This window comes from Castor canadensis, chromosome 8, assembly GCF_047511655.1.
Source record: "Castor canadensis chromosome 8, mCasCan1.hap1v2, whole genome shotgun sequence".
Classification (NCBI taxonomy): Eukaryota; Metazoa; Chordata; class Mammalia; order Rodentia; family Castoridae; genus Castor; species Castor canadensis.
The window spans coordinates 28,053,389-28,065,259 of NC_133393.1; the positions used below are offsets into that span (position 1 = coordinate 28,053,389).

At 39.3% G+C, this 11,871-nt stretch overlaps 2 non-coding genes and 1 pseudogene across 2 annotated transcripts; 2 read left to right on the forward strand and 1 right to left on the reverse strand.

The window, feature by feature from the left end:
- Positions 1-2,425: 2,425 nt before the first annotated feature.
- Trnaa-agc (transfer RNA alanine (anticodon AGC)) lies at positions 2,426-2,497 on the forward strand. The gene has a single exon. It is a non-coding gene; the product is annotated as a tRNA-Ala (tRNA).
- Positions 2,498-3,792: 1,295 nt separating this feature from the next.
- Positions 3,793-3,916, reverse strand: LOC141410567 (small nucleolar RNA SNORA70; annotated as a pseudogene).
- Positions 3,917-7,228: 3,312 nt separating this feature from the next.
- Trnat-cgu (transfer RNA threonine (anticodon CGU)) lies at positions 7,229-7,302 on the forward strand. Its single transcript has one exon. It is a non-coding gene; the product is annotated as a tRNA-Thr (tRNA).
- Positions 7,303-11,871: the final 4,569 nt, after the last annotated feature.

The following is an 11,871-nucleotide window of genomic DNA, read 5'->3' on the forward strand; positions in this document are numbered from 1 at the left end:
TCAGGGGGGTCTTGATATTTAGCCCAGGCTGGCCTCGAACATACAATCCTCCTGCCTCAGCCTCCCAAGTGCTTGGACAGAGTTATACTTTTCCTTTAAAATTTCATGGAATTTGTCAGCAATATTGTCTCAGACTGGAAATTATGTCTTACATGAATTTTATTTAAATTCCTGATTCAAGGGCTAGGGTCGTAACTCAGAAGTAGAGCACTTGCCTAGCCTTCATGAGGTCCTGGTTCAAACCCTGGCACTATGAAAGCAAAAATTCCTGATTCAGTTTCAAAAATGACTATATTTTGAGTTGTATTTCCTATAACTTCTTAGTTTAGTGTTAATATTATATATTTTTAAATAAAGTTTCTATTTCTTCTCACAGAATTGAGAGAATTCAAGGCATCTCTCACAATTTCTCACATGAAAAGTTTTCTAAGTGCCCCCTGAAAAGATTTTCCTGTTCTTTCATTTATACAAGCATTTATCTTTCTACCCATCCACTCATTTACTGTTTTTAACATTAAAATATTAAAAATACCTACTTATGCAAGGTGTCATAATAAACACTTATATAGTCAGGATAACAAGAGGGCTCCCAACAATCCTTTCCTCTGTGTAATCATACCCTGTGCATTTCCCTCCCATTTGAACCCATCTCCACATCCTATAATAGGAGGAACTGAGGCCTTCTCTCCACATGTGAGTGAGCCATCTCAGCAGCAGATCCTCCAGATCCAGGCAAATCTTCATTGTTCTGCAGGCCCTGTGGATACCATGATCTCAACCTCATGAGATACCAGGGCCAGACCCACCCACAGACCTGGTGAGATAACAAGCCATTTTCAAAACCCACTAAACTGTAGAGCATTACTCAGCAATAGATAAATACAGTTACAGTGGGTCTTCTCAAAAAATTTACATTTGAAAGGAAAACACTGGTGAGACAGTACAATGAAACATCCTTGTGTCTCTGGCTATCAATGATTTTGTGACACAGAGAAAACTGCTTAGTTTCTGTGGCATGGATCTGGTCCATATGCTCAATATATTCCATAAGAGTAGTGTTTAGTGTTTTAGTGCTTGGCATATAACAGAACTTCCATCCCCCCGCCCCCACGTATTTCTTGAGTGGGAGAAAGAGAGAGAGAGAGAGAGAGCGCTCCAGGGAGGGAGAGAGATGGCGTTCTCTCAAGATTTCAGATTGTTGTTACAGACCACATTCCTTGAAAACCAAATAGCAATGCTACAATAAAGTGCATGTCTCTTCTCATGTTTTTTCTTTTTATCCTGAAAAAAAAAAAACAAAAAACAAAACTGAGTTCCTTTGGGAAGACTGCTCATTGTGTCTTAACCACTAGAAGGCCACAGACCTTCCGTTAAAACAATCACTGGCAAAAGGAAAGTGGAAAACCATAATTAATTTCGATCACTCATTATTTATGCGAACTGCCTACTACTAAATTTGGGTTTTCTTAGCAAGGAGAAAGGGTGAGAAATGCTGTGATCTTGTCAAGCCACCTTTTCTAGCTTTATGTTCACCTGGCACCTCCTCCCAAGTCCAGGCATGGGGAACTTCGCGCAGCCTTTGCATATGTCGTACCGTAAGGCTTCCCTCATTTCCACTTGGCTTTCCTATCCCTCCTTCCAGATTCCCTCACAGGCAACGGATGCGAGGACTTCCTGGAACTCTCTAGGCAAGAATAAAATCTTATTGAGTGAGCAAGAGGTCTGAATGCCTGTATTTCCAGTTCCTCTGCAGAAAATAAAGCACCACAGAAGCACAGTCGACTTCCAGCTTAAAAGTAAGTGTTTCTAACTCCACCCTGGCTCTTCTTTCCATTAAAATCTGAGCAAAGTCTAAAGATTTGTCTTTTCTGGATCTGATTCGTTTGCTCTTGAAAAAATGCAGATCCAGAGGTTGTGGGAGGCAAAATAACATCTTTATACGTTCGCCCTCCCACTTGCTAAGAGTGAAGTTTTTGTGTAACAGAAATTCCTCCTCCTTTGACTCCTGGTTTTCTAAGAAAAGGTGCAGAGGGGATTCCGGAGCCCGGAAAAAGGCGTAGAAAGGAATTCTGGGCAGATTGGTAGTTTCGGTAATTAAAAACAGCCGTTGGCAAAGCCTTTCCTCTTTTCTGGAAAGATCTTTGTCCACACGGTCTTTGTAAACAGGAGAAAGTACTGAGGAAGAAGAAAGGACGGGTCAGGGAGCATACTTCTTAGTGAGATTTCCGACCCCAGGCTGTTCTCATCAGTTACTGAATGTCTGCAAAACGCGAGTTGATCACATTCCTATTTTTTAAAAAAAAAGATGAAAATGGTAACGCTTGTATAATAAAGAATAAATATAAATTTTATTAAAACCACTAAAAGGAATAAATTTCTGTCTCATTTCATAAAGATGGACTGGAAGACGAGTATTTCTCGAAGCGGGGATGTAGCTCAGTGGTAGAGCGCATGCTTAGCATGCATGAGGTCCCGGGTTCGATCCCCAGCATCTCCAGCCTTTTGCATCCTTACCTTTCTTCTATGTTACGGTCACAATCTATTTCTATACAACCCGAAAATTTATTGACTTGTCTCTGTGCTTGTGTATTGCCCCCGTTATGTTTGTAACCCTTTGTATTTAAAAATCTTATTCCTCTCCATCCTTAAAGCGAAAACAAGAGTGACTTTGGATCATGTTCCGTGAAAAAGACTGATAGACATTATCCCTATCAGAGCTAAATTAGAAGATTTTGTGAGTGAATTAGCCTTTTCACTAAGTTTTGGTGCTGGGGTTTGGAGTAGGCTGAGTTTCGGCTTAGGTTTCACATTTTGAGCTCAATGAGAAAGGGATTTCGCCGAAAACTCGCTGAAAAGAAAATGCACTCTTCCCAGACGTGGGGCTATGAGAGTATTGGGTAAATAGAGCTTTTCCAAATGCAGCAGTTCTCTCGGAAATCAAACACAAAAGGGATGAAACAGAAGCATTTCAACGCAGACATCCCCCCCCCAGCTCCCGCCCGGCCTTAGTGACTGCGTTTGCCAGTGAGTTCTCAGCGTTCACACTGCTGTGTGGATTTAATCTCTTCTCTACTCATCTTTTGTAATTTCTAAATTTGCCTCTCACCAATTCTAAAAGGCTCACTTCAGTTTTCTCTTTCTCCTCCCTCCCTTTCAAATAAATAAGTAAAATAAACAAAAATCCACTTCACTCTCTCAAAGCTGCACTTCTATAGCATTCGAGTGAGTTGGAGCGTTCTCTGTCTACCTTCTTTGCCTATTCAGTCTCCACAGTCTAGCCTGGCACTTGTGTGATACCAAGAGTTTTATCTAGAAACCAGTTTCAAGTCTTAGCCCACTTTTGGAATGTGGTATCTCTGTCTCTTTAGGCGGACAGGATGATTTGTTGTTGTGCATGATTAAGGCATGATTAAGGCGATTATGGAGCACAGTGGGAAGCCCTCATGAGTGCAGGGCCCAACACTTGTCCAGGGGACCTTGATTAGGGACATATTTGACCCTACAGCCATCAGGGATAAGCTGCTTCTCAGCTACCATGTCTTCGAATTCATCTGCATTACATTTCTTTGAGATGTGGGTCTTTTGGTGGCCAGGGAACTTGAACATGGCCCTGCAGTAGGGCCTCAATCACATGTTCCTTATTCTGCAGCTTGGTGCGGATGGACATGATTACCTGGCCAATGTGAATGCAGGCCACTGTGCCTTGGGGCTTTCCTTCCAAAGGCACCCCGCATACCTGTCTGGAGCCTACATTGGGGATAGTGTGAGATCAGAGACAAGTACCTATTGGAAACCTGTCTCCAAGGTCCCTTAGGGCAACCCACACAAGCAACAGGCTGCATAAACTACCAAGGAGGCTGCTGTGCACACCAGGTCCCTGTGAATAAAGGAAGCTGGTTGGCTTAATTGGTGGCATGTGGCATCTCTTTTATCTTGAAACTTTAGTCTCAACTTCTAACTCATGACACACTGTCACATTAGCATCTAAAGGGTATTTAGAAAACAGTCCTCCTCTGTTTTTTTGTTTTTTTTTTTTTTTTTATTCACCCAGCTGAGCCTCCAGTCTTTGGCAGTCCCTGTCTGGTTCTAGTTCAGGGCTTGTAGATATGACAAGGGAAAACTACCAAATTCTTAACAATAGCAATGGCTACCTACTATCCCTTATGTCAGATGACGGTGCTTTGGTCTGTCAGCCAAGGAGAGACCCAGTGCTTGTGCCACCTGACTGTCTAAGGAAAGTCAAAATTAAGATAAAGGTGTTAGTCTGGATCTCTTTTAGCTTCAGATTAAATCATCCTGTGCTGTCAATTATTGAAGGGTTGCTCTTGTCAATATTTGTTACAGGCTTATGATAATGTAACTCTGATATAGCTTTAAACATTCTAGAATACTTTGAACTAAAAAAACAGCATCTATCAGCTGAGTGGTTCATGAGATAATAGTCTGCAGAGCTTTCTCTTGCTAGTGCCTAGCATTTTTTTGTGTGTGCCTAGCATTTTCCATGTGCCATACCACCAGTCTATATTAGCTCTTGAGAGATATCAAGAGCTCTATCTAGAAACCAGCTTCAAGTTCTTACCCATTTATCACTCTCTACCCTGTCTTCTTCAGGGTACTTCAAGGTTACTTCAAGGCCATCACCAGATCATGACCAATTCAATCAAATATTATTTTTTTGAGATTTCTGTTTCAAGCCATATGAAAAGACTCTTTTTTGAAATTTAATTACAGTTCAGAAAAATATCCTAATTTATTTCATCTAATAGGTGAAGTGTGTGCTGTGTGATGGAAGGATGGAGAAAGACAGAAATCAATTCAGATCTCTTGAACAACTAAATGTCAATAAATCAGTTGATCTCCAACTTGGTCATACGTTGAAGTCACCTGAATTCCTCTTTGACAGACTCTAGTTTACTTTGTTTCAATATAACTGGGTTGTTGGCTCCCCAGGTGATTTGAATATATACTAAAAGATTGAAAACCACTGGGCTAGAAAGTTTCCACTTAAATTATTTCCAAATATCTACAAAGGTGCGGAAGTCTCTGGGAAGTATATCTGCAGGTTTATTCTTTCTCAAGCTGAGTTTATCTAGAGACACCAGTGACCACTCAAATGATCATAGACACTTAGTAGTCTCCAGAGGTTTTTTAAAGTCAAAGATAGATGGAGGTAATCATTGGAATGTAACTGAATTTCTCCACATATACTTCTGGCAAGTGGAAAGAAGCTTCTTTTTTTTTTTTTAATTCTACCACAGCTGTCACAGGACTATGAAATCAGAATTGCTGCTCCCCAAGATACCAAATTTGTAAAGCTGGTTACTGAGAAGAGATTAGATTAAGTAATAATTCAGGTAAAGAACGGAGGAGATATGCCCTAAACTCTGCTTCTCCAAATTTACATTTGGGACCATTAGCAGAATGAGGTGGTCTTGATCTAAAAGTAAAGAAAGCAAGTTTCCTGAAATAAATTTATTTCAAGGAAAAGAGAAGTTGACATTGATAACTTGGGACTAAGTCTTCATAAGCGAGAGCTTGCTTTAATTTACCACATGACTCTGGGTCCCTGATAGAAAAATTAAAAAATGTTTTAAACAATTTTTCAAGATCCAGGAGTGGTGGTACATGCTATAGCAGCTAGTGTGAATATATTAAAGATTACAATTAAAATTTACCATCCTGGGTCTTGGGTGTAGCCTCAGGCATGTGGAGCATTTGCATACAGATGAGGTCCTGGGATTAATCCTCAACCCCCACCCCCCCCAAAAAAAAAAAACATACACACATATCTTACCATCAGGTTACCATTCTGGTTACCAAGAAAAAAAATTATATTCACTGTGAAAACATCCCAAGTAGGATAGAAAATGGAAATGCCCCAACACTTGATTGCAGAGGAAATAAGAAAGACTTTGGAATTCAAGAACCTTACCAGGCCCAGAGTCCCTTGCAGCCTTTACTTAGTTGAACAGAGAATTTTGGAGTCTTCTTTATGATCTTTTTCAGAAGGCAGTAGAAGTTGGGTAGATGAGGAGTGCTACTTGTTTACTGGGTGACTTCACTGGCTCCCTTTCAGCTTCACTTCTAATTAAAGGCAGAAAACTAAGACACAATCTTTAACAGTTTAAGAATGAATTCTTAGTTTGGACTTTTTCAGTCAGAGCTTACAGTAAATGCTTTGTATCCATGACTCTGCAGATTCAACTAACCCCAGAATGGAAATAGGTGGTTAAAAATTTTGGTTTGAACTGAACGTGTACAGACTTTTTTCTTGTCATGATTCCATAAACAATACAATATACCAACTATTCACAGAGCATTTACCTTGTGTTAGGTATTGTCAGTAATCAATAGATGTTTTAAAGCCCAAGGGAGGATGTGTGCAGAATATAAGTAAATACCCACCATTTTATGTAAGAGACTTGAGTAGCTAGGGACTTGGATATCCGCGGGGGTCCTGGAACCAAATCCCTCCACGAATACTGACGAAAGAATGTATTTAGCTTCTGCTAGTGAGGATCCATAAGGAAGTACTAGGGAACACCTCTTGAAGAACTAAAATGAGGAGGGCAGAATAGAGGAGTTGTGATGCCTCCCCAAGGCCTGCGGGTTTGGGTTCCTATCTGGGCACCTTCTCAAGAGCCGCAGGAACAGAAGACGTTTCCGTTGGGCAGGGAAAGGCTCTTGGGATTTGAATATAAAACCACTGAGTGGAGCTTTGGCCCGAGTGCTTCCTGGGTGTCTCCTACGTTCTCAAGCGGAGTAAGAACGTTTTATGGCATTTGTTTTCAGCGTACAAGTGTGCTATTTTCCAACATCCAGAAGTGTCATTAATTTGATAAAAGTTCTAACTGATTTATTTTGCTAGAAAAGCCTTTCATTTCACTTTCAGAATATTCAAGTACTTGACGGTTTTAAGTTACCACAACCGGATGGAATGTGGAAACTAGTCCACACTCTCTTAGAGACGCTCCATCCTCAGGAGCGCACGCTTGGCTCGTCCCCACGCTCCTATTCAGTGGCTTATCTGCTCTCAGGACAAGCTTAGTACATTTTCCAGTGATTATTAGAGTGTGGTTATGTTTTGTTAGTCTTGAAGGGAGTGATTTTATTTTTCCCACATGGTCGATCTATTTGAAAAGTACTTGCACAATAATCCCAATTAACAACACAGAAATTCACCTAATCAAGTACAGTTTGACCAGAAAAGGAGTGTACCATGTAATATGGCTCTGTGGCTTAGTTGGCTAAAGCGCCTGTCTCGTAAACAGGAGATCCTGGGTTCGAATCCCAGCAGAGCCTTCCTTCTTGTTTTAAAGTTTGGTCATGTGTTTTGGTAATTTAAATCCAATTTTTAGCCTAAGGTCATCATTAATGACAACATCAAATCCACCGTTTGAAGCTTTCATCTCTCCAACTACCCCTTGTTCCATCTACATTTCAAATACTTCCAGGTTCTCTATTGATCTTTATCACATGGTCATATTGTATTTGGATGCCAAGATCGATCATGGATAGATAATTTCTAAAATAAAATTGAAAACATTTTGGGCTGAAGGTGTGTGGCGCTAGTGGTAGAGCACCTGCCTAGCAAATGTGAGGCCCTGAGTTCAAACTCTAGTACCACAAAAATAAACAAAAAACGTTTTAATTCAAACAATTTAAAAAAATTCTGCTGATTTCTCAAACTGCAGTCTTACTAAATTATACACATGTGAAAAATGGTTATAACTTATTGAACACTTACTACATTGTATTTTGTATCTTTTCTTGTTTACTTTTAATCTGTAGAAATATTCACTCAATAAACATTATCATGTACATTTTACAAACAAACAAGTTATTGAGAATGGGAGAGAAGTAATTTCACATCCAATAAATAGATAATCATGCTAAGATTTAAACCCAATATTTGCCATGTTCTTAAATACCAAGTAATCTTATTTATGAAAACAATATCCAATATGGCTCGGAATAATAACTCTTAAAATTGTGTGGTATGAGACTATCTGATGAAAACACACAAATGCATACATTTTGCATATTCTTTTTAGATGTACACTGACTTTCTTAAGCTCTGTGTGCCCATGAACCACTGAAAAAAATCATTGATTTTCATAAATTAAGAGCAAACCAGTAGGGCTGGTTATATGACTCAGCTGCAGAGAACAGACTTTGCATGTGTGAGGGCCCTGGTATTGCCAAAAATAGCTTAAAGGTTACAGGCTGAGGCTGTTTCAGGGACTGTATTACTTAGTTTCTGACATCGATCCTTATAGGTCTATCCCTCCCTCTGCCTGATTGTGTGTGTGTGTGTGTGTGTGTGTGTGTGTGTGTGTGTGTGTGTGTGGAGGGTGTTGTGGTATTGTTGATAGGCTCCAGAGCCTCACACATGCTTGTCAAGCACTGTACCAGTCCAGCCCTCATTGATTTAAATTGGGCCATTACAGTCAGAGTCTGGTCAAGGATGTTATGACTTTGGACCACTGCCAATTCTAAAAGTGATGCTTGGTGCACAAACCTCCTCATAAATCTGGTCTCAAACAATGAAAGCGATACCTTTATCTATTTTAGTTGATCATTATTGAGCTCTACTCATCCTCTTATTTATTCCAAACATTATTAATTGATGCCTACTCATACCAAAGTATGGAAAAATAAGCTGATCTTTCTACCCTAGAGGAGATAAGGGCGTAATTGAGAAGGAAGGGGCAGAAATCCCTTACATAATAACAAACATAAATTCAACACTGTGGCTGTGATAAAAGAACAACCGATATCTTGTAGAACATCTGAAAAAGACTTGGTTTAATCAGGGACTTCAGAAAGGGAGGTTTCAGCTGCAAAGAAAGAGAACCATGAATAGGAAAAGTGAGCTAGGGCTTAGAATAATCTAGATAGAGGAGTTGGGCAAAGTGCATGGGAATGAAACAAAGGCAATGCTGGAGTGGAAAAGACTTGAGGAGTAGCATGAGAAACGAGGCTACAGGAGGACGCGACCAGTCCCTGTTAGGCTTTCACAGGCCATGTTGGAGAGTTTTAATCTTATATTAATAGCAACAAAAATCCATGTGGAAGTGGACATAAACACATACTCATTTTTAAAATGACTAGCAAAGAAAAATATTGTGACATAGGAGATTTGTTCTATTTTTTTTGTTGTTGTTTTCTTTTTGCAAAATAGATTTAAAGTTAAAGAAAAAGAGCAGATTTCAGTCAATATAATCAGAGGTGTAGAAAGTATGAACACATGAAATAATCAAAAGGAATTGGCATCAAGTTTTAGCAGAAAATTTCCCAGTATTGACAGTTTATTTCTGCAACCCGAAGGGGGGCGTTGCTCACAAATGACTCTTTTTCCAAGCCATTTTAAGTATAAAATCTTGGCAGAAAAATAAGGTGATGCTCTGTTGCCTTTGCTTAATTGTAAACCAATAGAAAAAAAATTGTATTTTCTTTCTCTCATTACCTAATGATGATTAGTTTGCTGATTTTTTTTCCTTTTTTTTTTCTTTTTGGTGGTACTGAAGTTTGAACTCAGCATAGATATTCCCAGGTAGCCACCCATCCAAGTACTAAGCAGGCCTGTTTAGCTTCCAAGATTGCCATGATTTTTTTTTCCGTTTATTCATATGTGCATACAATGTTTGAGTCATTCTCCCCCCTACCCCTTCACTTCCAGGAAGAAACTGTTCTGCCCTTATCTCTAATTTTGTTGAAGAGAGAGTGTAAACAATAATAAGAAGGACTAAGCATTTATGCTAGTTGAGATAAGGATAGCTATACAGGGAGATTTCTAGCATTGCTTCCATGTACAAATGTGTTACATTCTAAGGTGATTCTTCTTGAACTAACCTTTTCTCTAGTTCCTGATCCCCTTCTCATATTGGCCTCTGTCACTTTAAAGTTTCTGCATTAGTTCCTATGCATTGAGGACATCAAATACTATCATGTTTTTTGGGTTTCTTACCTAACTCATACCTCCCTTGTGTGCTCTTACCTTATCATGTGACCAAAGTCCAATCACCTTGCTGTATTTGCCCTTGATCTCAATGAGGGAGAACATACGATATTTGGTCTCCAGTTCCATCCATTTGCTTGTGAATGATAAGATTTCATTCTTCTTCATGGCTGAGTAGAATTCCATTGTTTATAAATACCACATTTTCTTGATCCATTCGTCAGAAGTGGGGCATCGTGGCTGTTTCCATAACTTGGCTATTGTGAATAGTGCTGCAATAAACATGGGTGTGCAGGTGCCTCTGAAGTAACCTGTGTCACATTCCTTTGGGTATATCCCCAGGAGTGGGATTGTTGGATCATATGGCAGGTTTATGTTTAGATTTTTAAGAAGCCTCCAAATTTTTTCCAGAGTGGTTGTACTAGTTTGCATTCCCACCAGCACTGAACTAGGGCTCCTTTTTCCCCACATCTTCACCAACACCCGTTGTTTGAGGTGTTTCTAATGATGGCTATTTTAACAGGGATGAGATGGATTCTTAGTGTGGTTTTGATTTGCATTTCCTTTATGGCTAGAGATGGTGACCATTTTTTCATGTATTTTTGACCATTTGAATTTCTTCTTTTGAGAAAGTTCTGTTTAGTTCAGTTGCCCATTTCTTTATTGGTTCATTAATTTTGGGAGAGTCTAATTTTTCAAGTTCCCTGTATATTCTGGTTATCGGTCCTTTGTCTGATGTGTAGCTGGCAAATATTTTCTCCCACTCTGTGGGTCGTCTCTTCAGTTTAGAGATAGTTTCTTTTGTTGTGAAGAAGCTTTTTAGTTTAATGAAGTCCCATTTGTCTGTACTTTCTCTTAGTTGCTGAGCTGCTGGGGTTCTATTGAGGAAGTCCTTGCCTGTACCTATTACTTCCAAAGTGTTTCCTACTCTTTCCTGTACCAGCTTTAGAGTTTAGGGTTTGATATTAAGGTCCTTGATCCATTTTCAGTTGATACTAGTACAGGGTGATAAACATGGATCTAGTGGCTAACCACTTCTCCCAGCAACATTTGTTGAAGAGGCTGTCTTTTCTCCATTGTATATTTTTAGCGCCTTTGTCAAAATAAAAGGTGGATATAGTTGTGTGGATTCATATCCAGGTCCTTGATTCTGTTCCACTGGTCTTCATGTCTGTTTTTGTGCCAGTACCATGCTGTTTTTATTGTTATTGCTTTGTAATACAGTTTGAAGTCAGGTATTGTGATACCTCCAGCACTGTTCTTTTTGCTGAGTATTGCCTTGGCTATTCACGGTCTCTTGTGTTTCCAAATGAATTTTAGGGTAGATTTTTCAATCTCTTTGATGAATGTCGTTGGGATTTTGATGGGAATTGCATTAAACATTATTGCTTTTTACTATGTTGATTCTATAATCCATGAGCATGGGAGATCTCTCCAACTTCTGTAGTCTTCCTCAATCTCTTCAGGGGTTTGCAGTTCTCCTTGTGGAGGTCATTCGCATCCTTTGTTAAGTTTACTCCTAGGTATTTGATTTTTTTTGAGGCTATTGTAAAACATATATTCATTCTCAGTTTGTTCGTTATTAGTATATAGAAAAGCTAATGATTTTTGTAAGTTGATTTTATTGGCTATGATGTTTTAATAAGTATTTAATGAGTTTAATAAGTATTCATGCTAACAGGAGTTCTCCTTGGGAATTTTAGCTCTCTATTCTGTTTCTTTCTTTTTATATTTTGTAGTACTGGGGTTTTGAATTCAGAACCTACACCTTGAGCCACTCCACCAGGTCTTTTTTGTGAAGGATTTTTCCTAGATAGGGTCTTGCAAACTACTTGCCTGAGCTGGCTTCAGTGCTCCTGATCTCTGCTTCTTGAGTAGCTAACCTCCTGAGTAGCTAGAATTACAGGTGA